Genomic DNA, 25,368 nt, shown 5'->3' with positions numbered 1-25,368 from the left:
CAGGCCTGACTGCCCCTGGGTACTGCAGCTGTGATCCCTGTGCTGGGCTGCCCAGGCCTGTCTCAGAGCTGGCCCTAACCCTGGGGCTTTGAGCATCCCTGGGTTTATGAGAGCTCCCTGGGGAAGGCTCTAGACATGCAGGGTGGGAAGCAACAGACCAAGTACAAGCATGAAATTAGTCATGAGATTTACTGTAAGCAACTAGAAATTAGGCATGAGATTTACTGTAAGCAACTAGAGATCTTAAGAAAGAAAAGAAACAGATCAAAATCAAGTGGAAAAAAAATGAACCCTTCACAAAACTGCACACAACCGAGGTAAACAAACCTCAAAGGCCTGTTTGCAACTGTTCTTTGGAGTGGTTGGGCTGTGCTCGGCATGGCCTACATCTGCCATGGGACCTGCGCTCACTCTGTTCTGGCTTAGGAATGGCCTACAGCCAGGAGCATTGACTTTGGTGCAGGGCAGCTGCTGGGCTTCAGGAGACATTCCTTGCCTGGAAGGAGAAACCACCATGTCCTCTGTCACACAGGAAGTCACACTCACAATCCTGTCACGCTTCACAACATCTCCAACCAACCATCCACACACCACATCACCTCCCATCCAGCCACACTCTCCCGATGTTGCACATGCACCTGTTGCACACCCTGCAATTGGAGGGATCAGGTAGGTCTGCCCAGCCCTCCACTCCACTTCTCCCCGACTGAAGAGCATTTGAACTTGGACTCTGGTATCTCTCTGGGCTCCCAGGGCATGCTTTCAACTACTGCCCAAAGTAATTGCAGATCAGTCAGACACAGCTTCAAAGGCTTCGCTGCAGAGCTGACTCTGGGCTCCAGAGAGGAAAGCCTCTGGTGATCAACTGCTCCTGAGGTTTTTAAGCTACGTTTCCAGAACTGGGTTTCTATAAAGTAGGGTCCTGGGGTAGTGGCATGCATTGATGTCCTTTTGGGAGGAAGGGGCCTCCCCTTCCCATCACAGCTACACTCATCAGTCACCCTGTTGTATTCACTTTACACTGTGAGTTTTAAAACATGTTTTGAAAAACAAATCAGGTTTTCACTACAAGAAGAGTCTAAAAAGTACTAGCCCAACACTGACCTACCAGAAATAAAGAACTAAGACACGGGTTGAGTAGGCTCCGTGGTTTGTGGGCAGCTGAACTAAGAAGGGAACCCAGGCATCCTACTACAGCATCAAAGTCACCAAGTGCAAGCTTTCATGTGACCCGCTGCCCTGCTGGACTTCTCTGGACAGGCCAAATGGTGCCTGAGCAGGGCGACACTTGCACCTGTCCAAATGCCCATAAGGAAAGTTCTTTGCCTGTAGCACCCTGGTGGTGTCCAAACTCTGGTGTCATAAGGCTCTCAGGTGCCCTCCAGTTTTAACAGGAGGCCCCTTTTTGCCGATTCAGACTGCCTGTACTCCAGTTGGAAAACATTCCTCAAGGTTTTTTGAGAACCCTGATTGCAGCTGGAAGCTGCAGTCTTTCACCTTCCAGATGAGGAACCTGAGACTGAGATACCTTTACAAGGCTGCATGTGGCAAGCCATAAGCCAGCATGGGTCTCCTGTCCCCAGGCCTCCAGTGGTTCAGGCAGGGTGGGGAATTATTAGACAGCTCCTTGTTATTCCAAGGAAGAGTCAGAGAGAGCCAGAGCCTGGAGCAGGTGGAGTCAACCTGAACTCATGACTCCTCATCTAGGACCCCCTACACATACACACACACTCCATGGGGCAGACAGAGTGGCACATGCAGAGAGGAAGCCCCCCAAAAGTGGCAACTGTGCTAGGTCTGGCTCTTCCTGGGCATGAGGTCTGACTCTAAGCTGTGTGGAACTGCATCACAGCTTTGAGAAGACAGACTTCAGGTCTCAGGCTCCACAGGGGACCCAACTGCCTCCCCTTGTTCTCAGACAGTCTCCTTCAGAGTCGCAGGGAAAGTGCTGGAAGGGCATCTGACAGTATGAGCTTCAGGCCTGGTCCCACTTCCAGTGAATTCTTCCTCCCTCCCAATCACCACCAGAACCCACAGCGCCCTCCCTGGGGGCTAGTGGAGCAGAGGGTGAAGAGGAGGGTGGGAAGACTGCCTGCCCCCAGGAGGAAGGCTTATCCCTCTTTCCTTCCCTCCATCCTGACCCACATGAATCAGGACCATGAGGCCTGAGGCTGGGGATCTCAAAGGCCAAGGGTTTTCTGGTCTTAACTCACACTGGACAATTTCCTTCTTGTTTTCACCTCTATGACAGGCCCATCCCAAGGTCACCTTAAACCATGGTGACAATGGACACCAATGATTACAGAGGAAATTACTCAAGGCCCAACATGCTGCATAATGCCCTGAGGCACATGCCATTATTACCTGCTTGACAGAGGAGAAACTGAGGCATGGAAGAGCTCTGTGTATGGCCTGAAATTCAGAGCTATGAGGAAGGTAACCCAGATCCAAAACCAGGCCAACTAGCTCCAAGGCTGAGTCCTGTGCTCTTAGAAATGTGAGCTCCTCCTCTGCAAAGCCAGGCTGCTGCAGCCCCACTCCAGACTCCCAGAACCCTTTGGCTATGCTGCTCCAGGCCCTGGCCAGGTCCCTCCCAGCTGATGGTCAACAGTGGGTACACAGCTTTCCTCTAGCAGACTGGACACTGCAGGGTGTCTGCCTGGGCCCAGCCCAGCCTCCCCAGGATGGCAGGTAAGGTCCTGTCCCAAGCAGGGTCCCCATGGGCACTGACTGCCCTCCAACCCTGACTTGGAGGCTACTTCCTCTTTGCCTCCCAGATGGTCACAGGACCTGCCCCACTGACACAGAGCTCAGAGCTCCAGAGGCAGCTGCTTGCTCTCAGGCATGGAGATAGTTCTGTAGCCACCATCTAATAGCTTCTTCTGTTTCTTCCAACCCCACCTGTCCTAGCCCTGCTTTCTGTAGCCCCAGGGGTGGCTTGTGTCCATGAGCAGCCTGCAAGGATGTGATGGAAAACCTGGAGCCTCTGCCCCAAGTCCATGCTTCTCCAGGCCACATTACCCCTCGTCCTCAATGCCACCACCCAGAGGCCCATGTGCCCTCCTCTCACCTTGGCTGATGGGAAGGACAGCTCCAGGTCACCAGCATCTCTTCCACCATTAAATTAGAAGGCTCAACACTGCCCATCCCACAAAAAGAAGTCATGGTTTATTCCTGATGAATGCTGGACTGAAGGAAAGTCACCAGCTCCTCGTAGCAGGTCAAACTGTGCAGTGTGAGCTAGGAAGGGACAAGTGGTGTGAGTGGTGTGAGCTGCCATTTCCCCCAGGACCACACCTCATCCTCTCAGCCCCTGCAGCCCTGGTTTCAGCTGCTACACACCACACTGGGACCCTCCCTGAGCTGAGAGTGGCAACCTGCAGAGCTGGCACTGGGCCATGCCCCACATAGGAGTACAACTCAGGCTGCCTGGCACAGCCAGGGTCTCTGGGGAAGAGTCTGCCCAGCAGAAATCTGGGCCCACCTTTATCTACTGCATGTCTCAGAACAAGGGACTAAGCACAGCACCCAACATTGCGCATGACCCCAGGGAGGGCTGCACCCTGCGTGCCAGTCATGGCTGAGAAGAGTCCAGGGGTTGAGTGGGCTATCACATCTAAATCAAGTCCCCTTTGTTATCTCAGGTAGGTCTTGGGGGTGGGGTAGCACTTAAAAAAATGAACCAAGTGAGGTCCTTAATTAGGGTTCTAGGGTCACACTTGCCCAAAGAAAGGACAAATGAAATAAGTGGGTTAAAAGAAAATTCTAGCTTAGTAAGGTGACACACGCCTGTAATCCCAGCAACTCAGGAGGCTGAGGCAGGAGGATTGTGAGTTCAAGGTCAGTCTTAGCAACAGCAAGGTGCTAAGCAACTCAGTGAGACCCTGCCTCTAAGTAAAGTACAAAATAGGACTGGGAATGTATCTCAGTGGTTAAGCATCCTTGAGTTCAATCCCTGATACCATAAGAAAAAAAAAAAAAAAAAAAAGAAAGAAAGAAAATTCTAAAGAGATGGCAATTTTTGTTGTGTTTTGTTTTTTAAACTTCACTACTTTTATGTTTTCAAAATAACAAACCACACATCTCTTATTTTTTTCACTCTATCACTAACGTTTGCCTTCATGGCCTGAGCTCCATGCTATCAAAGTCCTTCCCCACTTTCTGACTCCCCCACCTTCTGCAGCCTGGCTCCACTGTGACACCCTCCCACAAAAGTCCTAGAAGAGAGGCTGGAGAAAGAGGAAGAGGGACCCTGGAAGACTGGGGCTTGGCCCAGGGTGTTGCGTACAGGCTGCTGGGGACCCCAGGCCTGAGCACCCCTGACATTACAGGAGTCACTGGGCTTCAGGCCACAGAGCCAGCTCTGGCAGGAGCCCATCCCCAAAGTCAAATGCCTCTGCCCCCTCCCCAACCCTGGTGTGCAGAAGCAGTGAGCATGGGCTGCAGGAAGGGCCTGAGCTTCCCCAGCTGGGGGAGGATTACTTATAGGAAAGCAGACAGTCTCCAAACAAAGCCAAAGTTTGTGTGACAACTTTCCAGAAAGTCGTACTGTTCCTAAAACTCCATCTGCTTTATATTGAACTGAATTGCTTGGTTCCTGAAGCCCTTAAAAGGAAAAGAAGGTGTGCGAGTCCTCCACCAGGAAAGAAGACCTGACCTTCAGCCAACCCAAGACTACACGTATCTTCCAATGAGGACAAATGAAAGGTGGCTCCAGAGGACAGAAGGAGCCTAAGGGGTCCCGGATTTCCCTGCTGCAAACTCACCCCTAGTCTGGGTCCAGAGGACTCACAGGGGACAGTGGGGGGGAATGGAAAGAAAGAGCGGGAGGTGCACCTGGAATAGCCAAATCCACATCCTGGCAATGGGAAGCCTGACTCCCACCATGACTGACCAGGCCTGCAGATGGGGAATGTTGGCTGGCCCTGGTGTACACTGATGGGAGGGATCCTAGCTCTGACTCTTGAGCCTCCCCCTATGGGCCTCTGAGTCTGGGGGTCCAGAGATCCACCCCCATGGAGAAAGCTGTGGGGTCTCCATAAAAGACGAGAAACTGCACAATTCCTCTTTTGCATCTCACATCCCAATAAAATATTTATTATTTCAAGAAATAAATCTTTAAAAAAAGAGAGAGAGAAGAGTGTCTCTATTGCTTTCCCCCCAGCAGGTCGGGAGCCACTGAGTTTCTTACAGTCGTGGTTTCTGCGGACCCCCAGGGCCAGCCTGGCCAGGAGAGGCTCCCAAGGGACACGTTGCCTCCAGCCCCTCCTCCACCTCTCAGGGCCTGGGGGGCCGCCTCCATGGGCAGGTGGCCCATTGCCAAGGCCTCTCCTGGGCATGAGGGTGGCAGTGTTTCTGAAAGCTGGACCCACGGAATCCAACGGGGATCTGGCTGTGGGTGGAGGGAGGGGCGTCCTAGGGTCCAGGCTGGCATGCTTCACAGACGGGCACAGGGCTCCATCTTGGTCTGAGGCTGGAGGAAGCTGGAGGGGGGACGCGGATGCAGCATGGACAGGGTGGGGGCCAACAGGAGCTGTGGGTCCGGGTGCTGGGAACAGGTTGGGTGGGCTCTGGGGTGTTGGGGAAGCCCACCCCAAGCCCTGAGGCTGGGGGAGCCAGTGCCTGCGAGGTGCCTGGGCCTGAAGGACATTGCCAGGATATCCGGGTGGTGCCCTTGGCAGCTGGGTGGTTACTGAGGCTGTGGCAGTGAATGCACCTGGAACTGCAGGTCACACCACCAGGGTTTCAGCCCAAGGAGAGGAGATCTAGAACAAGTAGGTCAGGGGTCAAGCCAGCCAGGCTCTGAGTGGTCCTGCACCCCAAGTGTAGAGGGAGGGGAAATTGAGAGGAGGAGGGATGGGAGTGAGCAGAGACAGGGCCCCTCAGTCTGGCCTCCCACAATCCTCCCCTCCACCCACCCCCTAAATGACCCAAGAGGAACACGGCTGGCCCTGCGTGCTCCACTGTGCTCACAGGAAGAGGGTGCATCCCAATAGATCTCTGCCAGCACAAGCATGGGCCAAACCTGCTGTCCACTCCTGGGCTCCTTCAGGGGACCATGGAGCAGCATGGGCCCTGCTGCCCATGTCTTGTAAATCAGGCCCACTCAGCCCAGCAGTGGCCAGGGCTTTCTCCAACTGGTCCAGATCTCACCTAGAACAAAGCAGGGGACCTTGGTCCACCTGCTTCCAGGCCCCTGGGATGCCGACCAACCAAATATCTACTCTGCCCCAAGTCCTAGGGTGAGAATGAGGCACCCCACAGTAAGAGGCCACAGCTTGACTGTGCTGCCCTCCCCCGGATGGTGCTTGGCACTCCTCTGCCCACTCCTGGGCCTGGGAAGGAAGCTCTGGCTGGGGAGCCGTGCACGTGTGCATCTCGAGCTGGTGTCTGCTGGTGCTTTCTCCTGCACAGGGAGTCGGAGGGCAGGAACCCTACCACCTCACAGGCAGCCCTGACACAGGGCCACCTGGCCCTTGAGGAAGACGCAACAGGGGCAGAGCCGCTGGTACTTGGTGCTGGAGATGCTGCAGCTGCAGAGCAGGGGCTCCTTCTGCAGGTAGCACTCCTGGCCAGGCTGGACCAGTGTGGGGCACAGGTGGTGCATCTCCCACTCGGTGCTGTCATAGGGCACCTGCAGCCTGCATGGGCGCCACCAGTGTTGGTCACCCCCTGGGTTGAGTGGGGCGGGACTGTCCCCAGTCTGGCACTGCCCACTCCTCTCCCCAGTAACCCCTGCTTCAGACCCGGGAAGAGATGGTTACAGCTCCTTTTCCGCCTCTGTCTGGGAGTTTGGAGAAGAGGGGCCGGGGTCCCACCTGGAGGGATGCGCAGCAGCTTTATGGAGAAGGTGCCCATCCAGGCTGTGGCAGGGCCCCCAAGGGGCAGAGTGAGTGGGGTGGGACTGGGAGGCAGCATCCCTGGTAGCAGCTGGGTCCTGCCAAGAGCATAGCTGCATGATGCATATGCCCACCTGGAAGGTCCCTTCTGGATCCTTCCTGACAGGTTGGAAACTCTTGGGAGGGAGGTGGGTGCACTCACTGGAGAAAGGCCTCCTGGCTGTTGAGGAAGGGGAAGAAGGAAGGCTCGAAGACCTGCTGTGGTCCAGGCAGGCATCCTTACAGGCCCTCCTGGTGGTGGCCAGCCAGGCCCACAGTGAGTGTGACAGGGACCAGGCCCCAAGGACCTTGCTGGAGTTCTGGGCCCACTCCAGGTGGGTGGCATTGGGCAACAGGATGAAGGGGCTCTGTGAGGTGCTGGTCCCTGGGGTGGCCGAGTTGGGAGCTGCACAGAAATCCTGTAGGAGGAGAGCGGCGTCAGGAAGGTGGGGTGGGTTACAGGGGACCTGGGCGGTGCCTGAAGACCCAGACTTGCAGCTTCAGGGGGAGCCACTGTTTGGCACTTGCTGAATACCAGGCAACCTTACACACACATTTCATTTATCCCTCAAAGTAGCCACACCCCATGGACACTCAGGTGCCTCCAGGTACTTGGTAGGGAAGGAACAGAGACTCGGTGGTCAGGGGACCTGCAGGGCTCACAGACAAAGGTGTCTGCTGCCTGCACAGCACGGGCTCTGGCCCAATGGGCTTGGGGTGGGAACCCAGGTCCTGGGACCGAGGACGGAGGGCCACCTACCCGGCGCTGGATGTAGGCGTGGATCTGCTCCAGCTGCCCCCACAGGTGTACTCATAGGGCAGGTAGGGCTCCATCTGAGGGAGGGTGTGGCGGGGAGGCCTGGTTACAGGGCTGCCTGCTGGGCATGGGGTGGGATGTGCCAACCACCCCATCCACCTGGCCCTCTCAGCCGAGGTCCCTACACTCTCCAGGGGCCCTGGAAACTCAGGCTCAGTCCTTGACCCTCCCTGTGTCCCAGCTTCAGTGCCCCTTCCCTGTCCCCCAACCCAGCCACACAAACTTCCTCCTGCCCAGAGCCCAGTGCTCCACCCCTCCTGGGTTCTGAGGCCCCTCCCCCACCCCAGCTTCTCTGGGATGTCACTCAATCCAGAGCATCCTGCGCCCATGCCCTCCTGGTACAGGATCAAGTTCCTTGGAGTCCTCAGCACCCCAGAATTCCTCCCCCTGAGGACAAGCACCACTGCCACAGCTTTCTGTCCATGCTCCATCTCTCTCAGGAGCCCACGGCCCCTCGAGGGCAGGGACTGCAGCTTGTCCCCCCAGAGTCTGGTACAGTGCCTGGTACAGTGCCTGGCATGCAGTTGGTGCTCAGGAAATGGTTGTGGAGTGGAAAAGCTCAGCTGTACCCTCCCCAAGATGTGGAACTTCTCATGGAAGGAGGCAGCATGCTCCCAGTGGGATGTGACTGGGTGGCATCTGGAAAGCTCCTGACCAGGCCGCACATGGTTACAAGTGCACTACAGAGGAGGCCACATGCGATCTAATGGTCTCAGGGTCATGCAGCAGCCTGCACCAGGGCACATGTACAGAGTGGCTGGGTTACAAGAGATGAATGTATCCAAGGGACAAGATGTCTCCTCCCCAACCCCTTCCTGGACTTCATCCAGGCCTAGCACAGAGCCACCTTGGAGGAGCCCATGGATGGTAGGTGGCAGTGGCTGAAGTTGGAGTCAACCTAGCGTGACTCAGAGGGGGGTGTCTGTAGCCATCATCCTCCCCAAGCCCCACACAATGTGGGCATCCTGCATGGCCCAGTCCAGCTCTGTCCCCAGTGACACCATCTTCCTGCTGGTCACCCCAGAGATGAGATCCTTAGCCCTGGTGGTGAAACCAAGCAGTCCTGCCCGAGCCTGCATTGTCGTGTCCCTCGCCCGCAAGAAAGCACGACACAGGAATCTTCCTTCAGCAGTTTAATCAGGACCTTATTACTATACAACCATGGATTTTCTTCTTCTTCCTTGAACCGAATTCGTACACTTTATACTCTTGCAATAGCCAATCTACTCCTGCCACTTGGCCTATGTTCATTGGTGCTCCCATATGTAACAGTTGGCATGACCAAAAATGGGCTTGTTTACCTAGAATGCACTTCCGGCTTTAGCAGAAACCAGCGCCATCTTGTCATGGCAGCGTGGCGGCTCGCCACAGCTCCCCCTTCTTTATTTTATGAACACAGGTGAAGGTAGAGGCCCTATCCTACTGTGCAAAAGTGGCAGATAGTGAACATCAGTCCCAGAGTGGCGCCTTCTCCGGGCCTGACATCACCTAAGCCGATGCCTTTTTTCGTAGGGTGGGACGTGGACATCAAACCCACATGCAATAGGGCATGCCTTCCTTGAGGTTCAAAATAAAACTCTCAAGTGCAGTGCTTTGCCTCGCATCCTGCGTCCATGAAGACATAGCGGTATGAAAAACCATACTTGGGGGAGCTTATCCAGCTTGCACAACTGCAAGGGCCTGAGGTAGGAAAACACATCACCCTTCTTGCCAATGCTGCACAATACAGAGGCATCATAATGAACACAAGGCACACAGTAACAGTTCTCTCCTCCAACATCATTGTTATAGCTCAAGATCAAAGGTGGAAGTTACAAGACAATTGAAGCTTTAATTAGTACAAGAAATCCCCAGGATGCAAATGCACAGTCCTCAAAGAAAAGTACATAGTAATTACAGCAGTACCCTGCAGACACCTAGCATAAATGATAATTCTAACTTTAACAGAGATATACTAAAAATGCCACTTATTCTCGTGCCAGATTAGCCAACCACACAGAAGGTGACACCCCTTGCTCAATGGCCAACACAGCCTGAATTAACACCGCCTTTTTACGTGCTTGACGCACTCTTAGCTTGTAAATAAGCCAAAGGCAAAGGCAAGTGCCTGTAAAACAAATACATCCAAAGATCCCCACACCAACCCATTCTTTAAAATAACTAAAGGCAGAGGTAAGCCAGCTAGAGAACTGACTCAAAGTAACAGGCTCAACACGGGTGTCATTTAAAATCGCAATCTGCAATAATTGTTGATTCATCAACTTCTCAGCTTCTAGGGACCAATTGCCTGCAAGAAAGGCGGAAATCAAGTGGCTTTGATTCTTTGCTTCTTCATATCTTACTGGAGTTATACACATGTGTTTATGATTCCCGATGCATCCAACTTGTGCAATGTTGAAAAGTTCATCCAACTGTACTTGTAGTAAATCGATCCTTTGATTCGCCACCAAGATCCCTGATAGGATATGTCTGTTGACGCGGTCCTGGGATTCCAGCACCTGTGCAGTTTGCTGTATGACTTGATTAATGGTTTGTGCTGTTTGAACTTGATTGGTCATGGCTAGAGCAGCGGTAGTGGCTGCAGCAGCAGAGACAGCAATAGCAGTTATTATGGCTGCGGTAATGCCAAAGTCTCTCTTTTCTCTGAAGAGGTGCACCAATGGAAAATTATCTGGATTAACCTCCACTGGGACAGGTACAAAGGTGGGTACCTTTACAATCACAGCAACAGATTCACTACCGTTCCAACACTCTGAAAGCAGGCAGGTAATATTGTCATTAGAACAATTTAAAATCGCTTCCAAACTGTTTGATAATAGAAATAGAAAAGGGGGGGTTAAGCATACTGGAGCGGGGGGAAGAGTAGCGTTATATAGCTGCTTATACAACGACAAGTTTCCTAGTCGATGTCCTCTCTGTATATCTTCCGTGATAGTACCTGTTGCATTATGCAAAGAGAAATTGCCTCCTTTTAATAAGGCTAAAGCAGAGATGTCAGCCGTGGCTCCGGCCCGATTACCTATCAGCCACTGATAAAAGGGCCGCCCCAATCCGGTAGAGGTACCATTTTTTGTGAAATTATAGGAAAACTTCTTAAGGGATGGAGATATAGAGAATCCCGGAGCCACCTCTTTATAATCCCAATTTCTGTCTTGACAATGAGTAAATATTGGGGGGAAGCTTTTGTAAGGGGTACAAGCGGGTGAAGCAAGAAACCATGTGGCATTTGTCGCATTTTTCTTGCCCATGGAAAATGACCGGTACTTACAGTAACCAGGGTGGTGATATTTACCACTCCACTATTATTTCCCACACCAGATCCAGACTGCAATCCCTGCAAAACCTGCATGAGGGCAGAAGTCAGTATGTTTAAGGATACGCTGTTATATTGCAAGGGATTGTCCCAGGAGGTGACATTTTTAAGGAGCAGACGCACACAGTGTTGACTGCTACTATGAAGGGAGAAACAAAAGACTTCGGTCAAATTAAAGGATGTAAGATTAAAGACGGAGGTTTCAGTAGACATAGGATCACGACATGGCATTTCCATCTCACAAGTGGTGGCGAAAAGGGTTGGCAAAATTTTGGAATCAGCATGGATCGGCATGGGTATTGGCCATGCCCGAGTAACCGCCCAGAGCCTTATCTTAGAAACTGACTTCTGACTGGCCCATTGGATCATCAGGACCAGACACCACAGGATCAGTAGATTCTTCATTTTGTTCCTTCACACCTTTAGCTGAAGTCGAGGCTAACAAACTCCCAGGTATCCTACGCACGAGTCGCTCAGGCACCCAAAGCGGTTCCGTTCGATCCTGTGGAAAAATACAAACAGAACCTCATGCCCATATCAGCACGGGATCAGGTCCATACCACTGGCCTGAAAGCACATCCTTCCACTTCACTTTCCCTAAGGAAGGGGGGGGCAGGCGGCGAACAATGTCTGTCAGCCGCAGAATTATCATGTGCATCCAAAGTTAAAAAATTAATGGTAAAAAGAGCCAAAGACAAATGCTCTTTAGGAGTACGGCTTGCTCCTATTCCCCCTTTTTGTCTTTGCAAAAGTTCTTTAATCGTTCTATGAGCTCTCTCCACGATTCCCTGACCTTGGGGGTTGTAAGGTAAGCCATGAGTCAGTTGCACTCCCATAGTGGAGCAGAAAGAGGTGAATTGTTGACCAGTGTACGCCGGCCCATTATCTGTCTTCAAGGAGCATGGAAGGCCCCAGGCGGCCCAAGCCTCTAGGCAATGGGAGATGACATGATGGCCTTTTTCTCCTGCCAAAGCAGAGGCATGCATAACTCCAGAAAAAGTATCTACTGAGACATGAACATATTTTAGGAAACCAAACTCTGCAATATGAGTAACATCCATTTGCCAAACCGTAAGAGGTCGCAAGCCTCGGGGGTTAACACCAAGAGAAGGGAGATGGTGAAATGGAACACAATGGGAACAATCTAAGACAATCTGTCTTGCTTCTGCTCAAGGAATAGAGAAGCGCTTACAAAGTGTTTGGGAGTTAACATGAAACTTATTATGAAAGTCTCGAGCACTGTCAAGAGAAGAAAGAAAACAAATTGTGCGGGTAGCGGCATCTGCCCTTGCGTTTCCCTCAACAATAGGTCCAGGGAGAGCCGTATGAGCTCTTATATGTACAGGATAAAAGGGTGCAGAACGGCCCAAAATCAAATTTTGTAACTGAGTAAATAAAGATGAAACTTTGTTGTTAGGATTGATGGCACCTACAGTTTCCAACACCTTAAGTGCTCCTATTACATAATTAGAATCTGATATCAGGTTAAAAGGAAAAGGACAACTCTCAAAAACCTTAATGACAATTTGTAGCTCCACCCATTGTGGGTTTCCTGGTTCAAATTGATGTTGGATGGGGAACTGACTATCAATAACATAGGCTCCTATACCTGTTTTAGAACCATCAGTAAAGATATTCGATGCCTTCAACAAAGGAACAGTAGATGTTATTCTGGGAAATATAATCGGATGTTCCTTAACGAATGCAAGGAGTGGATGAGAGGGAAAATGATTTTCAATTTCCCCTGGAAAGGAACATCTCAAGATGGCCCAATTGTCCAAAGTAGCACTGAGTATCTGAATTTGTTTGGTTGTATAGGAAGTAATTATAGAGTTTGGAAGAATGCCAAAAAACTGAATACTCTGCTGAATGCCAAGTAGAGCTAAAGAGGTGACAGCATCAGGGTAATGTTCTAAAGAACGTCCAGGAGAAACATGTGGATGAATCCACAACAATGGACCTTCTTGCCATAAAACTCCAGTTGGCTGCCTGAGCGTGGGCAATACACAAAGCTGCACAGGCTTATTTCCTTGTAATCTAGTAAGACTGGCATTTTGAATAGCCTTTTCAACCTTCTGGAGTGCCAATCTGGCCTCAAGAGTTAATTTCCGAGGAGAAGAGAGATCAGGGTCACCTTTAAGGATGTCATATAAGGGAAGTAAATCAACATTGGGAATATGCAGATAACTCCTGATCCAATTTATGTCCCCTAGCAGTTTTTGGAAATCATTCAATGAGTGAAGATCCTCAGTCCTAATAGTTATTTTCTGGGGAGCAATACCTTGTGAGGAAATTTTTGCTCCAAGAAAGTCTACTATGCTTCCTGTTTGAACCTTTTCTAGAGCAATATGTAATCCTCGCAGTTCTAAAAGCCGAATTAATTCAGAATAGATTTCAGAAAGCAGCTCTTCCGACTTAGCTGCTAATAAAATGTCATCCATGTAATGAATACATTTTAACCCTGTAAACTTCTTCCTGAGTGGTTCAAGAGTCTTACCAAAAAACAACTGACATAAAGTAGGACTGTTAGCCATGCCTTGAGGCAACACTATCCACTCAAATCGGAGATCAGGTTTTTCATGATTGCAGGCTGGGAGGGTGAAAGCAAAGCGCTCTGAGTCTCGAGGATGTAGTGGAATAGAAAAGAAACAATCCTTAATATCTATACACATGACTCTCCAGTGATCTGGAATAGTGGAAAGTAGCGGCAACCCTCTCTGAACTGGACCCATTATCTGCATCTGTGCATTAATTGCTCTTAAATCATGTAACAGACGCCATTTACCAGACTTCTTTTTGATAACAAATATTGGAGTATTCCAGGGAGATGTGGAAGATCTAATATGTCCTAAATCAAACTGCTCTTGAACTAATTCATGTGCTGCAGCCAGCTTGACAGAGGGTAAAGGCCACTGAGACACCTATACTGGTTCCTCCGTTTTCCAGGTAATGGGTATCTGCACCTCAGTGGCCCCTATGAAAAACCCAAACCCTCTCCACCCGTATCTTTCCTGGCTGGCACCGGACTTTTTCTCCCCTGTAAGTTTTTTTCCTAATCCTAGATCAGGTCTAAATCCCATTTTCAACATCAGTTGACGAGACTCTGGAGAGTAAATATTACTGAGCTGATATCCCATATCACTCAGGATATCCCGTCCCCATAAAGAAAATGGGAGGTCAAGTACATAGGGAATAAACTGTCCAGCATGCCCCTCAGTGTCCCGCCAGGAAAGTGATCTACAACTAATTTGAGGAGCTTGAGCATATCCAAGCCCTCTGAGTGAATGATCAGAAGTCTGGATGGCCACCCCTTAGCCCAATCTTTTTTAGAGATAATACTACGATCTGCCCCTGTATCCATTAACCCCAGGATAGGTTTACCTTCTACGTTTAAAGTTACCAAAGGGCGCGTGTTCAAATCTAGAGTTAAATAGGCGCTATTCCCTTCTGTGCTCCCAATCTGTTCACTAGTTCTATTAATGGCATCAGCTTTAAAATGCTTATGTAGGCTAGGAAGCAAGAGCAGCTGAGCAATCCGATCTCCGGGGGAGATGGACACAATGCCTTTTGGAGCTTCCACCATGACTTTAACAGAACCCACCACATCTGGGTTAATCACTCCAGGAAAGACATGAAGACCTTGTAAGATTGAAGAGGCTCGCCCAATGAGCAAACCTACAGTGTCCTGTGGCAGAGATCCTTTAAAATCAGTGTCAATCACCTGAACACCCATTTTAGGTGTTAAAATGAGTCTGGTGGTGGAACAGAGGTCAACTCCTGCGGAACATTTAGTGGCTCTCCTGGGCTCTTGGGGTGTCTCAGAGACGGCCAATACTCGTCCGGCCTGGTTACTTCCTCTGTGGCCCCATATATTTGCGGGCCCTGAGGACGGGGGCCCTTCCAGCCATTTTTTGAATCAGTCCTTTCAATAAACCGGCCATGGATATCTTTCACGGACCTACATTCATTAGCCCAATGTTTTCCTTTCTTACATCTAGGACACACTCCCGGGAGGCGATTTGGAGGAGCGTTATTTGTCCTTTCTGCCTTATGTTTACTAGGACACTCTCTCTTGAAATGTCCTTCTTGTCCACAAGAGTAACACCTCCTATTTCCGGAGGAAGTCCTGTTAGAAAGTTGAAGGAAAGCAGCGGCTAAGCCTGCATTTGTTAATGGGCCGCCTATTTCTCTACAAGCTTTCATCCATGCCTCTATGCCTTTGCTTTTAAATGGATTAATAGCATTTCTGCATTCTCTTGTACATTGTTCATATACTAATTGTTTAATTAAAGGCATAGCTGCATCAGCATTCCCGAAGATCTTCCCTGCTGCATCTACCATTCTAGCCACGAAATCTGAAAAAGCTTCTGTGGGGCCTTGGACAATTTTTGTCAAGTTACCTCGCACTTCTCCTTTATTAGGAAGTGCTTTCCAGGCAGCAATGCAGATCTGATTAATTTGTTCATAAACCTCTAATGGAAAGCCTGTTTGCTGATTGGCAAATCTACCCTGCCCCAGAAGCATATCCACATCCCAGGCAGGTTTGCCCATAGCTTGGTTGCGTGCAGCCTGTTCATTGGCCCCCTCTAACATGAAGGTTCTCCAGTCTAAATATTTACCCAGGGAAACACAAGCTTTCACTAAACCGGCCCAGTCCGAGGGGGTCATGCAGAATCTATTGAGCCCCTCTATTTGGGCGATAGTAAAAGCAGCATCCACACCATAAGTGTGGACAGATTCTGCTATATTCTTTATCGTTTTAAAGTCTATGGGTTCCTGATATCTTCCCCCATTATTGTCCTGGAATACAGGACAGGCAAGCCCCAACTCTACATGGGCAGCCCTCCAAGCTGCAGAGTTAAAAGTTCTACCCGTGCCTGGAACCCCTCCCACATATGGGGGAGGATCATAGGCTAGAGCTGGTTCCTGTTCTTCCTTATAGTCCTCCTGTCTAAAATCTTTTTGCCTCTTAGTTCCCCCTTCTTTTAACCTCACCTTCCGTAAGTGCTGCGTTAGCTCTTTCACTTCCTCATCACCATCTGATTCTGACTCCCCTGTTTCTTCTGGTGTTCTAAGGGCTTTTAAATCTGGGTATAGTCTCCTCTTTGGAATAGCTCCATAAACCTGCTCTCCTGCACTATGTTTACTGGAAGTACTCATAGAATCCTCGGACTTCTCCTCATGTAGTTGTTCAAGAACTTTCTGTCCTTTATGAATAGCTTCCTGACATCTACCATCAAGAATACATCCTTTTATTAATTTCCATAGCGGTATCACCCCTTTCTCCAATTGTCCCTGCTCCTGAAGGAAATCCAAATCTCTTCCCAACTTATCCCAACTGGCAGGAGTCAAGCTTCCGGAGACAGCGAACCATGGGGCCGCTTTATCAATTCTTTCAATGAATGTTTGTAAAGTACTGCGTTTGACCTTGAGCTCTTTGGAGCACAACAAAAAATCTAAAGGCTGTACTAACGAACTAGATGGAGAATTGCCCATAATGAAAGCAGCGTTCAGAGCAAGCAGAATGAAAGCGAAAACAAAATATCTTTCTTTGTTGATCGACTATGCAAGGTCGATCCCCGCTCTCTCTTTATCTACAGAGGAGCGTCCCACTATGTGTGGACCCCACTTACCTGTGGTACTTACCGGTGCACCCCCTGGCCACTGAAAGTTCTGATTCCCGGGTTTTGGCACCACTTGTCGTGTCCCTAGCCCGCAAGAAAGCACAACACAGGAATCTTCCTTCAGCAGTTTAATCAGGACCTTATTACTATACAACCATGGATTTTCTTCTTCCTTGAACCGAATTCGTACACCTTTATACTCTTGCAATAGCCAATCTACTCGTGCCACTTGGCCTATGTTCATTGGTGCTCCCATATGTAACAGTTGGCATGACCAAAAATGGGCTTGTTTACCTAGAATGCACTTCCGGCTTTAGCAGAAACCAGCGCCATCTTGTCATGGCATCGTGGCGGCTCGCCACACTGCATCCCTTCTTCCTCACAAGGTGACCTCGGGATGTCCAGCGGAGCTGTGTGGGGCTCCCGCAGAGCCCGCCTCTTAGGGCTAGAGGTCCATCCTGGGCCCTCTGGCCAGGGGACACTCCCAACACTCAAGGTCCCAGGGAGACAGCCCCCACTGCTCACCTTGAAGCTGGTCCCTGCTGCCTCTGACTCTAGGGACAAAGGCCACCAGCCTGACCTTGTCCCAGACTGGACACCAGGTGCTTTGTGTGTATTCTCATCCCTGGGCTGTTCCAGAATCCCAGGAAACCCCAGCATCCCTCTGTCCCAGATGCTCTGCAGGCCTGTCCCATCCTGCTCTCCTCCCCCACCCCCTACAGGGCCCTGTGGCCAGCTGCTGCCCTGACATGCAGGGCAGAATCCAGACAACCTCTGAGCACTGCCCTAGCAGGCTGAGGGGCCCCCTGCAGGGACGAACCCAGGATATAAGGAAAAAGACCCAGAGAAGAGCCTTTGCTCTCCAAGTGTCGCTCCCCCCTCAGCAGCGACAGCGGTGCCTGAGTTATTCCCCTCTGCGTCTGAAGTGCTCATCATGGGATGAGTCAAAGGCCCTGCGTGCAGGGAGCCCTCCAACCACCTGCTTGCCATGATTTCCTGCAGGCAGAAGCCTGCCTGCAAACACCTCCATTAGGTCTAACTGCAGGTGCGCAGCATCAGTCTCCCCAAGTGACAGGTGCTGGGCCTGGAGGGTGATCTTGAGAGGGGCAAGGGGGTAATGGCAGCACTGCCGTCCTCTCACCCCATGGCCTCTATCTGGACTCTATGAAGACGTAGTGCAGGTCCTGCCACTGGTGGGGTGGGGGCTGGCCTGAGGCTCCATGCCTCCTGGGCCCCACTGGCCTCCCCTCCCCTCCCCTGGAAGCCACAGGACCTACATAAGCTGCCGTCCACTCCCAGCCAGCTGCTTTGAGATCGCTTTTCTAGAGCAGACTCTCAGCCTCACCAGGCGCTTGTTGAAAATGCTGACTCCCAGGCCACACCTGGTCCTGTGGGTCAGGAGCCCCAGGGTGGCCGGGTCTACATGCAAGCCCCTCCCCAGTGGTCTGTGGGCCCAGGAGTGTGTGAGCCCCTCTGGGTTACCAGGGGATGAAGTGTCAGGAAAGCGGGTGGCGGGGCCGGACGGAGGAGGCTGCCAGCAGACGGGCTGGGCCAGGATCCCTGGGAGCCTGTGGCAGATGTCCATGTCTTGGTTCCTGGATCCTTTGTCCTTTGTCACTGCTCGCTCTCTCTCTCTCTCTCTCTCTCTCTCTCTCTCTCTCTCTCTCTCTCTCTCTCCCTCTCTTTAATTTTGTGGTGCTAGGGATTGGACCCAGGGCCTCCACAATGCTAGGCAAGTGCTTTACCACTGAGCTACATCCTCAGCCCATTTATGCTGGTTTTTAATTAACTCAATAACAAAAATAAGCAGATGTTCATGTAAAAAAAAAATCAAAGGAAAGAACAAGGCAAAGGAAGCCCCCTCAGCTCCTCCCAAGAGCAGGCACTTCCCCAGTTCCCGTGTGTCCTGGCAGAAGCACGCAGGACGGTCTGGGCACATTCATTCCCAGGCACAGCCCCTCCCCTGTGTCCAGCCTTCCGTCTGGGGAGGGGACGCACCACCCACAGGCTCATTTTGCTTGATGGGCCTTGGAGGTCAGGCCAGACCTCAGGGGGATGGGAAAGAGTCCTCACCCTGCCCCTATCCCTGTGCAAGAGGAGGCCAGCAGGGCAGGGGAGAAGACACAACGGGGTCGTTTCCAGCATGAAGTGAATCAGAGTAAACCCACACCAAGCCCCAGCCCTGGGCCTGTCATTAGCACTGAGTCCCCTTCCCGAGGCCACTGTCCTGGTCTGGCACTCGGGCCCATTTAAACCCATCAACCTGTAATAATCAGTTGTCCAGCCTGTGACTGGGGCATGGCCCCCAGGCCACGTTCCTGTCTGCCTTAAACTCTGCAGGGGCCATCATCTAACATGGAGAAGGGCCCCCACAACAGACGTGGGCAGTGCCCTTGTGGCTTCTCCACCCTGGATGCTCCACCTCAGGACTGTCTCCTGCCCACTCAGCCTGTGCAAAGAACAAGCCAGAAGCCACAGGAGTGGGCAGGTGGGAGCTGGAGGAGAACCACCCCAGGTTCTTGCCTTTCTGGGATATGACAGAAGCCCCTGCTCAGAGGCCCCCATGGTGAGGAGCTTCAGGCACACCTGCCCCCTTCCTGGGACCACCTCCCAGAGGAGCCACCTGGGCTGAGACCCCGCTTCAGGGTCAACCCAGAGGAGCCCAGACTCATTCTGTGACTTAAGTGTAAGCCTCAGCTGATTCCTGGGAGGTGAGCAGGTCTCCCTACTGGACAGAGGGTCAGAGTGTGCCTCCTGCCAGACTCCAGTTTCACCTGTTAGAGCTGAAGACAGGTGCACATCAGCACCTGGTGACTTGCCACTGGGTACTTCCTCTAGAAATATTCATCTCCAGACCAGGAAGGAAGGACCTGGATGTTTCCATCAGGAATGGAAAGCTGACTTTGTCAGCAAGATCCCCGGAAGAGCTGTATGCACATCATCACTCGAGATAGGCTGCTAAGAGGTCACAGATCCACATCTAAAGCAGGGTCTGAAGAACCTCCATGCTTTCATCTGGAACATATTGACTCAGCATCTAATTTGTGGCAGGAGTGCTCACAGGGCCTGGCCCTTCATTGTGCTTAATAAGTGACTCTGAAACCATGGCTACACTGCACCAAAGAACACTGGGTAGGTGAATGAGGGCACCTGCTCCACTCTCCAGTCCACATGGCTGGACATGGGGGTGTTTGACTGGGAGGGAGGTGAACTCCTCTGCCAGCCCAGGCCAAGTCTAGGTACTTTTTTCTAATTATATTGAGGCCCACAGTGCGAGCGGTGGCTGTCTCATCTGGGTCTCCATGATGGCCTTGATGGCGGCTTCAGACTCCTCCAAGTTGTTGTCATCCACAGTCCACACGTAGGGCTTGCTGATGAAGTTCTCTGTGTAGGGGTACTGAGAGAACACATGGCCAGGGTCGGCAGGGGGTGGCTCTCCCTGTGCCCCCATTTGTCACTTTTATCCTGTTGCCCGACTTCTCCACCTCCCTCCCCAGGACCTGCAGGACCTCTGCCCCTTCCAGGCTGGCTGGGTTTCCCACTCACCTCCCTAGAGGTGGGGTTGCCTGGGAAGAACTCGTGGTTGAGGGAGCTGTGGGGCGGGCTGAAGCAGGACTGCAGGAAGATGCAGCCATGGGCAATGGCCTCCAGGGGTGCCAGGCCCTCATGGGGGAAGCCAAAGCCTGTGAAGTGCTGAGGGGGCCAGGGGCATGAGGCCAGGGAGGGCCGGGAGCCCCGCAGCCAGACAGGGATGGGGTGAGGCAGACGGCTAGCATCCCTCGGTGCAGGACTGGGTGGGGCACTGTGGATGCCTGGTCTTGCTGTCTATGATTCTGGAGGGGCAGGGAAGGGGCAAGGATCCCCAGCCCAAGAGGCTGCAGACCCACATCAACAGCTGACCTCAAAGGACCTCCACTCACTCATCCTAAAAACACTAACTCAGTACCTAACTGTGCCAGCTGTGCTTGCAGGGTTGGCCCCTGGAAGATGCTTCATAAATGGTACTGAATCCAGGGCTGCTGTGTGAGGTTGTTCACGTTGTCCACTGCACAGAGTTATCCTTCCTTGTGCGACTTGCCGAAGCAGCCATCCAGGATGAATGATCCCATGGGACAGTAGCCAGGGCCTCTCAGCCAGCCTACCACCTGCTCAGAGGCTCTGAAAGGTCTGCCTGGCTCCTGTTTCCCTAACCAGGCCATGGCCCTGCCCAGGCCCCTGACCCTGTAGGCTCTCCCCTGCCTGCTGGACATCCCATGATGGCCAGTCCCCTGGAGGACTGGACACAGGGCTCAGGCACTAGAGCATGCTGGGGCATGTCCACATGTGGAAGGGGCCATGCATGGCGGCGGTCACCCTGGCAGGTGTGTTTGGTGGCCCCCTCAGTGCCTGTGGCCAGGTGACCGAGGACAGTGTGCTGGGGGACTCATTTTGGCCTTTCACAGCAGCTGCTGGAACTCAGGCTACAGCAAGAGGCCATGGTTCTTCATGAAGGCGGGGACCTTGGGTGGCCTCTGGCTCTCATAGTACACGGTGCTGTGGATCTCCATGTGCTTGTTCAGGATGCCCAGGACCTTCTCCTTCCCCTGGAGGAGGAGGGAGAGGAGGTGGAGTCTCATCCCAGGTCCCCAGCAGTGCCAGCACGGAAAATGCCCTGCCTTGCAGTGGCCTCTGGCCAGCTGTGCAGCCCTGGGCAAGGCCCCTCTCCTCTGTGGTCCTTAATTTTTCATCAGTGAGCACAGAGCTTGAACTAAACCAGAGGCTTCCAGTTTATTTTTAGTCACACAATTTTTCTTGCAACGGGATCACATATTAAATGAATCCAGTTGGCCTCCTCTAACCCTCAAAGGACCCCAAGTACCTCTGAGGAGCTGCAGAGCTCTCAGGACCTCTGATCACCTCCCCCACACCCATCCCTTCATCCCTCCATCCACCCAACCATCCCTCCATCCACCGTCCCCTGAGACAGCCTAGAACCTGGCAAAAAAGCAGTTAAGCTCCCAAGGAGACGCCAGATCTGATGGGCTAAAGAGAGACCATACCTTCACTCGCCAGCCCCTCAGGACTTTGCTCTTAATTTATACCCAGTCCTAACAAGGATGCGTATCTGGCTTTCCCACCCAGAGCTCTCAAAGAGCCACAAGTTAGACACTGTTGGAGGGCAGAGTGGGGACAGTCACAGTAAAAGGTGACAGTAGACATATTCCCAGCAGGGCCCACACTGAACAGCAGGAGCTCTGCACACATCAGTGTCCCCCAAGGGCAGGCCATGCACCAGGGAGACGGAAGCCACCCGAGCTGTCAGGAAAGGTTAGGCTATTTTCAGTACGTGGCATCTCACAATGCAGTGTACGTGTGTATTTTAGAGTCCCAACCAAAGCAGAACGCTCAGCTCTGGTGGGCCCCACCCTGGTCAGCTTTGCATGCAGGCCTGCTGGTCATTTAAACAGGGTTTATCTAACAGCTAGTTCTGCAGGACACCTACCCTATCTCGTCCCCACCAAGAGAAAGTAGCTAAGGTGTTGTTGAGATTTGCAGGGACACTGACTGCCAGCCACTGCCCTGCACCTGCCAGGAACAGCAGGGCCTTACAGGCAGGTCACCCATGATGAGAATGTCCGCTGGAGCACTGGGGACTCCTCAGAGCCACCTCCACACAGGACCAGCAGAGAGATCAAGAGGCTGCAGGTGAACCAATACTGCTTACTTATGTGGCCCTCCCATTCCGCCCCCTCCCTTCATCTATTTAAACCCAAAGCCCAAGTCAATGACCCAAGACAGGGCTGAGGGGCGGGCCTCACTCTGCCCTCCCAGCACAGCCACAGTGGTTAAAGCTCCTCTCCTGCTCTGTGCCATGACCTTTCAGTCTGGCCCAGGACTCTGCTGACACCCTTGGCTTGGAAAAGCTGACCTGCTGCTTCACCACCCATCACAGTTGTCCCTGCAAGTGTCCTTGGAAGCCCACCAAATCCCTCACTCTGTACTGTGTGCTCACTGTCCTCCTGGCCTTGGGTGGGTCTCCCACAGGCCACCCCCTCCCTGGTCCCTGCCCTCAGAAGGCTTCTCTCTGCATCCCACTGTGCCTAGGAGGAGAGACAGGGAGGGAGAGGGCCAGCCTCCCCCACCTTGAGCTCTGCCCCCTGCCCCAGCACTCACGGAACATGGTCATGAACTGCTTGGGGTTGAGGTTCCAGTAGCCCCAGTTGGTGTGGCAGCCATGCAGCATGGCATACTCCTCATGGTTTTATGCAGGCTCGGTTCCAAAGGTGTCAATGAACCAGATTCAGCACCTACCCCCCAGGGATCAGGAGCAGGGGTCATGTTACTGTGTCCTGGGCTGGGGCTGCCCCAGCCACGAGCCCTGTAACTGGTCAGTGACTGTGTCAGGGTAGTGCCCTGTGTGGCAGAGCTTGGCCTCTGACACTGTCCCTGAGTGAACACAGCAAGTGCCTAGACCTCTGTGTCACCTCCCAGTCAAGAGGGATCACAACAGCCCAGCCCCCAGGTCCCTGGTTAGTGTTCAGAAGCTGTTCTCCCTGCTGCCCAGGAGCAGCTGCTTGAAGTGGGGTCCCTCCCTGCTCTCCCCAGGGGCCCACCTGGGTAAGGGTCCTGGGGGCACTGTGTTGGCAGAGTCAATGCTCCCATGCCTCCTCTGCCAGGTGGACTACTTGGGCAGGGGATGATGGTGGGAGGCTTGTCCTCCTCCCTCCACCACCCTTGGGGGCAGAGGCACTGAGTCCAGGGGCTTCACCTCTGTGGATCTGCACCCCAGGTTCTGAGGTCCCAGAGCATCCCTGTGTCCACCTGCCCGTGAGTGGGCCCTGAGGTAAAGCAGAGCAGCCGCCTCACAGGATGCTCCCCATGACCCCGTCCTTCCCGTAACCCAGAGTCAGGTGCCCAGTGCTGAGGTTGGCACTGTTCCCCAGAGCAGGGCCTGGTGGGAGGAGGAGCTGGAGGAGAGTCCCGAGTGCTGGGGAACGCACATTAATAATAAAAGCAATAATGCTGCCTGTCACTTTTTTCCCCTAATAAAATCATGTGGGATAGTCAGTGGGACTGGAGCAAACGTAATAAATAGCAGGGCTCTCTGTGCTACATTAAACCCACACCCTGCTGGCTGCAGGGAGACAGGGAGCCATGGCACTGGCCTTCCTCCAGACCCAGGACTGCAGAGAGAGGGGAGTGTGGGGTCCTGTTCCCATGCAGAAGGGCAGAGCCAAGTCCCCACTGGGACATCCATTTCCTTTCCACCCCGTCCCACCCACAGCAGTTCCTCTGCCCCTCCATCCAGGTGACCCCACTCCAGCCTCATGCAGCCCTGGAAGCCATGGAGGACTCCCCACTCTCCAAGGTTTGGCGATCATCCTCATGAGGGGGCAGAGCTCTTGTGAGATGGGAGCTTCGGGACAGGGAAGGACAGAGGCAGGGCAGCCCCGCAGGGTGAGGGGAGCAGCTTTCTGCCTGGGTCCACAGCCACCCGGCCCCCACCGCCATCACCAGCCCTCTCACCTTACTTCTTGAAGGAGAGTCCCATGTGCTGCTTCATCTGCACAGGCCGTGGTAGTCAGTGTAGATGAGGTCGAAAGGCAGGGGCATGGTGAGCGGGCAGTTCCCCCAGCCTGGTGGCACCCCTAAGTTACTGAGAGAACAGCCCTTGAGAGTCTGGGCTTCAAGAAACTCACCTTGCCAATCAGCTCTGGGCCTGGAGGGGCCTCCAGCCCACCCACCCTGTTCCCAGAGCCCAGGATGAGAAAGGAGAGAGGCTATAAATGGCCATGGGGTTAGTGCAGACTCTTGGACAGGAATTGAATAGGATGCCTGTGTACAAGTTTCTCACTACACAAGGGAGTCCAGCCAGGCCCAAGGGACACTGAGATTTAGTCCAGGCTGGCTTGCCAAATTGTGTACCTGGCCATGGCCACATGCTCCTCCCGCAGGGTGGGGACTGCCCAGAGAGGAAGACTTTAATTCACAAAGTACTGGCTATGGTCCTAGCATATCTACACTGTTTGTTTGGAGCCAAGCCTCCTGTCTCAGAGAGTGTACTCCTACTCTGCTGGCCGGGCTCCTGGTGCTCCAGGGCAAAGAGCTCCAGCAGGCACAGAACAGGCTCAGAGTCCCCTAGGGCTGGGGGCTGCCCCTCGCCTGCCAGGTCACTCAGACACTGGTTTTCTTCTGGGACAGGGCTGCCCCTGGTGACCCAGAGGCTGCAGCTTGGCCAGACTGGGCAGGTCCCTCTGCTAGAGCTTTGAGGCCACCTCATCTCACCCACCTGCAGGGCGTGGCTGCAGCTCCAGGGCTTCTTGTAGGATCAAAACCTGCTCGCTCACCTCACTGCAGAAGGGCTCCAAGCCCCAATTGGAACAGTTGCCCATTTAAGTTCCTCTGCCCCACTCCCCACCTGTAAAGTGGCACCTCCCCTGGGAGCCCCCGGGAGCCACTGGAGCCTGACTCCTCACCCCGGTTTCTTCCCGTGGCCATTGGATCACAGTCTGGATCACATGTTCTATAGGCATGTGCTGGGTCCTGGAGCCAGGGAGCAGGTCACCCGCTGCAGGGGACCCCCCTCTGCCTTCCCCTACTACCAGGCCAGAGAAAGTAGCCCAGGGCCTCAGAACAGGGCCTACTCCAGAGACCCTCCTCCCTGTTGGGTCCCTCCATTAATCCTGCTTAGCAAACCCTTCCTGAATGCATCCTGGGTGCTGGGCCCTGCAGCCCACAGAGACATCCAGGAGGAGG

General features: G+C 52.9%; 1 pseudogene; it reads right to left on the bottom strand.

Annotated features, from left to right (window-relative positions):
• Positions 1-6,442: 6,442 nt before the first annotated feature.
• The window catches only part of LOC124973579 (alpha-1,6-mannosylglycoprotein 6-beta-N-acetylglucosaminyltransferase B-like), a 64,251-nt pseudogene continuing 45,325 nt past the window's right edge, over positions 6,443-25,368 (bottom strand).

This window comes from Sciurus carolinensis, unplaced genomic scaffold, assembly GCF_902686445.1.
Source record: "Sciurus carolinensis unplaced genomic scaffold, mSciCar1.2, whole genome shotgun sequence".
Taxonomy (NCBI): Eukaryota; Metazoa; Chordata; class Mammalia; order Rodentia; family Sciuridae; genus Sciurus; species Sciurus carolinensis.
This window is presented reverse-complemented; position numbering and strand designations above follow the sequence as displayed.